This window comes from Ambystoma mexicanum, chromosome 5p (assembly GCF_040938575.1).
Source record: "Ambystoma mexicanum isolate Mex_15411 chromosome 5p, UKY_AmexF1_1, whole genome shotgun sequence".
NCBI classification, from domain to species: domain Eukaryota; kingdom Metazoa; phylum Chordata; class Amphibia; order Caudata; family Ambystomatidae; genus Ambystoma; species Ambystoma mexicanum.
The window spans coordinates 130,533,970-130,539,969 of NC_090930.1; positions in this window are offsets into that span (position 1 = coordinate 130,533,970).

A 6,000-nucleotide genomic window follows, 5' to 3' on the forward strand; every position below is an offset into this window, starting at 1 on the left:
CCTCATTACCCTTCCAGACCCTCTGCGCCAGGAGGATGACTGCTGAGGTACACCGGGCCAGGGCACGGGTATATCGCCAGCCAGTGACCTGCACACACTCGCAGATCAACCCCATCTCCTCGCACATCAGAGTAGACTCCTGGAGCTACTGGTGCATGAGCCCTGCCATCTTTTCATGTCTCTCCTCCATGTGCTTGAGCCGTGCATCCACATCCCTGATGTCAGGCTGTGCATGCTATGGGGGCTGAAGGTGGGACAGTCATAGGGTGTGTGCTACGATGTGCCATTGCTGGTGTTACCAGGATCCCGTGCCTCCTCCGCCTCTGTGGAGGCACCCATGTACATGGGTGCCTGGCATTGAGGGGTGGATTGCCTCCCTGTAGGTCCTGCTGCAGGTGTCGCTTGAGTGGGGGCAGCTGCTGATGTTGTAGCTGCTGCAGGTGTAGCCGGAGTGGTGGCAGTTGATGATGACGGTGCCAGTGCAGTGGTGTGGTGTGGCATATTGTGACTCCTCCTCCGTGGGGCTGACCTGGATGTGCTAGGGCCACCTTCTTCACTGTCTGAGGATGTGCCTGTGGCGGTGAGAAGGGCATGCTATCAGTGGCGTATGTGACTTCCTATGGCCTTGCAACATGCTGTTCAGTTGGTGTTTCACACAATGCCTGGGCATGCTGTATACAGTTCATGCATTCATATGTGGCATGGCGCATATTCCCAGGTGCCACTAGTCACCACCACCAGTTGGACGGTGTTAGGCATGGGCAGAGTAACCAACAGATGCAGTCATACTGGGCCTTGTGTCATGGTCATCATGCAAGTTCAGGGCACATGGTCATACTCGGGAGGGCAAGCTGTGGATAAAGTATGGCAGGGGGCATAGTGCAAGGGGTGGCGAATACACCACCCCTTGCGTGGTATGTGCACATACTGATAGCAACAACAGGGGTTGGTGCAAGGGTTTGAAGGGGGACGAGTGTACACTGCGAGGGATGGGGTGGTCCAGTTCCTGCCTAGTACAGGGAAGGGTGTCCATGGTCAGCTGACTGTGTGGTCCGCTGGTGGGGATTTGACTTGGATGTCCCCATCCCAGTGTGAACCATGGCAGACCAGTCCACAGACATCCTTGAGTGTGGGGGCGGTGATGATGGTATTGGTCAGTGTCACCACAGGGAGCCGGTGCAGGGATCCCAGTCCTGGAGGGGAGCGGTCACAGGGCATGGTGGCCAGTTTGATTCACAGGATGCCTAATTGAGATGTGTCTGAGGGGGCAAAGGGAGGTGAGTGGTAAAATGAGGGAGGGCTGTTGCCGTTGTCAGGCCAGGTGCAAACAAGTGCTCCAGCGACAATTGCAGGAGGGGGGGGGGGTCGGGTGGTGGAGGATGGCTATGTGGTGGTGGCATGGTACGTTGGGACTCTACGGTAACACGTCAGTGCAACTGGTGCATTGACGGCCACCTTGTAACACTGTTCTGCTGCCTGACATCCCGGTGCCACAGGGACATTACATGTTCCAGCGGCCTGAGATGTCACTCGTCATTGAATGTCCCCATCCAGTGGAGTGCCATGGGACTCCATGGCCTTCATTCCAAGTCTGGTGGTAGGGAACGAAGGATGCTATTAGCAACATATCGGCACCCTTTCAGGACCGCCAGACCTTCAACTATGCCTGCAGGGGCCATTGCTCCCAGCAGGTCTGACCTGCCGGGTCACCGGCCATTGCAGGCTTCCTCATAGTCTGGAGGTCCGGAAATTGTGCCATTACGTTGCTATCAGCACCCTTATTTCAGGACCACCAGACTCGTGATGAGGCCCCATGGTCTGTGATGTGTGGGTGCAAAGTGTGTGAATGGTCAGGTGTGGCAACAGCATCTGTGGCCTCTCAGTGATGTGTGGGGTGGTGGCACATGGAGGATGGCAAGGGATTATTGGGCAGGACACTGCTCTGATGAGGAGGGCCTTTCCCGTCTTGCATGGATCAGAGATGGGATGGTCAGCAGTCCATGTTGCATGATATGCAGTCAGGCTGTCATGTGTGGAAGGGATGGCGTGGCAGTACAGGATGTGGGTCTGAGGGTAGGCAGCTTGTCATCAGTTGTGGTGCATGCGTGCTTGCTTGGTGGGGTTCCTCGTGAATGTTTTGGGCCTTGTGTGTTCTTTGTTGGTACATGACCAGTGCTCATGTGGTCAGTTGTGCGTTTCTGTGTTTGGGTGGTATATGTCTGCGGACACTTGTCCGTCGAATATGGTTGGTGGTCCACTGTTTGGTTTGACTGTGGTCTGTTGTTCAGTTGGACATGACTCTGTGTGTTGTGCACAACATTGGCATGCACTCTGTTGCATTCCTTTTATTGCACGTTGTACTCAGCGCTCTCTGCATGTGCTCCAGTGCCAGCCTCAGCCGATCCGACTCACTCTATGCCTTCCAGATCCAGCAAAGTGCTGCATCTTTCCTCCCATGGTATCGGCTTTATGGGGGAGGCCGGCCTGCTGCCTTTTGCCAGGCATTCCATCCTGTGCACTGAGAGGAAGTTGCATACTATCAAGCGGAGGTCGTCCCACCGCTTGTGGCAATCGTGTGCATTGCAGCGGATGTGGCCCACCGTCGAGACCTTCTTTGCCACCTCCTCCCATATGGCAGCCTTGCGTATTTTGCTGGTGCGCCTGCAGTCAGATGAAAAGAGCTCACCAGCATTGTCCACTATTGTATCCGTAAGCATGGTTCATTCCGGCCCTGGGAATCGTGGTTTGTGCATGCAGACTTGAGCCACCTGGAATTTTGCTGCTCCAGAGATGATGCTGGTGTTACAGGATCCAAATGGCAACGGGAAGTGGGTGATTTTATATGGATTGTGGTTTGCAAAATGGCCCAGGTGAGCTTCCAGTTCCTGCGATGATGTTGTTTCCGGTTTCGGTGTTTCCAGTATGTACGTGCCGGTACTGGTGCCACCGGCATTTTGGCAGACGGAAACAGTGTGGAAAATTACTTTTCACAGTGATTCCTTGTTGCTGGTTACCGGCATGCCAGAATGCACATACTCATGTACTTGTGATATTGCAGTGATTCTGTGATTTCGGATGACAGAAACAGTGCCACCGGGATCACGGAAATACTGGTGATTTACTGGGAAACATGGAATGAGGCCCATGTCCGTTTATCGATCAGAACCCACCCCGTCAAGTATGGGGTCCCCAAGGCGCCTCCCTATCTCCACTCCTCTTCAACCAATATGTTGAATCCCTTGGACAGACCTTTAGCAAACACAACGTACATTTCCACCAATACGCAGATGACCCACAAATATACTTCCAAATGTCTTCCCCTCTACAACTCCACACCCTCAAAACCTGTCTCTCCACCATCACCAACTGGATAGCCAGCAACTTCTTTAAACTCAACCCTTGAAAACAGAATACCACCTCATCTGCCCCCCACGGCACAAACCCAACCTCACACCCTGGATCCAAGAACCTGCTACGAACAACCCACACATATGGCTCTGCACACATATTAAACCGCTTGGCTTCACCATCGACCCCCATCTTTCCTTCCCACACCACATAGCCACTGTCACCTAGACATGCAATCTACAACTATGCCTCCTACACACAATCAGACATTGCCTTCCTCCTGATTTACGCACTGCACTCCAAGCACTGGTTGTCTCTATGCTGGACTATGAAAATGCTCTCCTCATTGGACTCCCCAACAACATCCTTGGCCCCCTGCAAGCTATACAAAACGCAGCACCCAGACTCATCCTCGACCTACCCAAACATTCACACATCACCCCCTCTCTTGCCCAGCTCCACTGGCTCCCCATAGCCTAGAGAATTGCCTTCAAGGGACTCAGCATTGTACTCAAAGCCATCCACCTCAAAGCTCCATCTTATCTTCATGACAAACTCAAACCCATCACCCAAACAAACATCAGACAAGCCAGCCAACAGTGTCTACATATTCCACTCTGCAAACTCACATGCACACAAAAGCAAGCATTTACCCACTGGGCACCCAGGGCATGGAACACCAGACTGCTGCACATACGCTCTGCACCCTCCATCACCACTTTCAGAAAGAGCCTCAAAATCTATTTCCCCACACATAACCCCTCCACTGCTATCACTTGTCTATCGTAATCTTCCTAACCTTATCTGAAAACATTTTGTAACATCTTTTTTCAACTCCCACCTTTTCATTATTTGAACCTTGTAAGGCACACCAAGACCCTCTGGGTAGGGCCAGTGCAAAACAAATTCTAATAAATAAACAAATACATCAAAATTATTACACCAGTAAAGGCTGGCTGTTTTCCTCTAATCTGCAGGAAGTGTTACCTATTATAAATATAAAAGACATGATCAACTTCAGAACGTGGAGTACTTCCAGGACTTTTAAAATAATATAGCACTATGTAAAGTTAAGTAGACACAGACCTTCTCATTTATACTTGTAAAAAAAGTGATATTTCACAATTACTACTGCTCCATTTCATGTTCCACACTAAACACATCTTGGTTAGTGATTTTAACATTTGGCTCATCCGCCCTAACCTTCCCAACTCCAGGACTTTCCTCTCCAACCTTCAAACTCTCGGTTTCCCTCAACATGCCTCCAGAAAGATTTTCTGTTGTGATGCTTGTGGTGTGGGTCCAGACTCTGGTCAAAATTAGAATGAGCATGCAGGTCAGGATTTAACACATTGTGAGCATGCGTTACGTCGGGAGGATAGCTCATGGGTGAAACATTTGTCTTGGAAGCAAGACAACGCAGCGCAACACAGGTTTGAATCCTGATCCCACGCTTAGAAACCACTCGCTGCTATTAATCGTATTATAAATGAACAGTTATAGTTGTTATAATTGTAATTGGGACATGATTTGCTATTGAGAAAAGTAAAGAAGAATTTTGTTTTGTTTCAACTAAGTGTGAATATATAATATTGCACACTGATTATACACAGGTGTTGTGGTCTGTTATTATATTTTGTGGTATTTGTTGGTTTACAGCTCTGTGTACCCCAGATGAAGATTTGGAATGTGGCCATTAAGATTGTCTTTGAAACTAGTGGATGTATTCAGTTGAAGTTATTTTTTGATACCACAGCACTAATGGGGGCTGGCATATGGTGACATCTAAATCTTGCTGCAGCATGGACTATCCTACATTGTGTTAAAGAGTTTAATCCTTATATTGAGTGTTGCAATGATTGTGCTGCAATGATAGTGATAGCAATGAGTGGTAGCACCACACGCTTTCGCCAAGAGGCGAAACACAGACTGGTAGTAGTAAAATGAATAGAATCAACTTTTATTTTTGCTTGATCCGTGTGACGGGGAAAGTGACTTGCTTCGCTGTTTGCATAATTTAATCGATTAATGTTTTTATATAGAGACATATGTTTGTATTTTGCAGAATGATAGAATGCATTTTTGCTAATAAAGTTTAGTGATACCACAGACCACGATTCTTGGTGTTGATTAGGGATTCATTACCTGTTACTAAATAACAGAAATGTATCTCACATGTCACTACTTGTTGTAGTTTGTATCCAGAAAGATCTACAGCAAAGATCAAACACTAAACGGAAGACCTTTGTCCCCACCACTGTTGCTTGCCCCATTTACCTCGCTATCCCCTTCTGCATGTACACCCTACTTCAACGTACCCCACCGTCCAATTTCTTCACTTCAACAGGACCGCTAAATGTGTAATAGCCCCCGGCCTCAACCCTAACTTGCCCAACCTAACCTCTAAGCAGGGAGAAACAGAAAGCTGTACAGGTCATAGATCAAAACATCTGTGGCGAACATTTAACAAGTCATCCAGTTAACATAAGTAATAATTTTCACAGTACAATATGGGTGTGGGGTGTGCACAAGATAACCGGAATCTAGGTTACACCAATGTGTTGTTGGAAGAGCCTGGTCTTGGATCAGTCCGGATTGTCACTGGGATGGTGTTCCAGATGACTGCAGCATATGAGCAAAGCATGAAAAAGA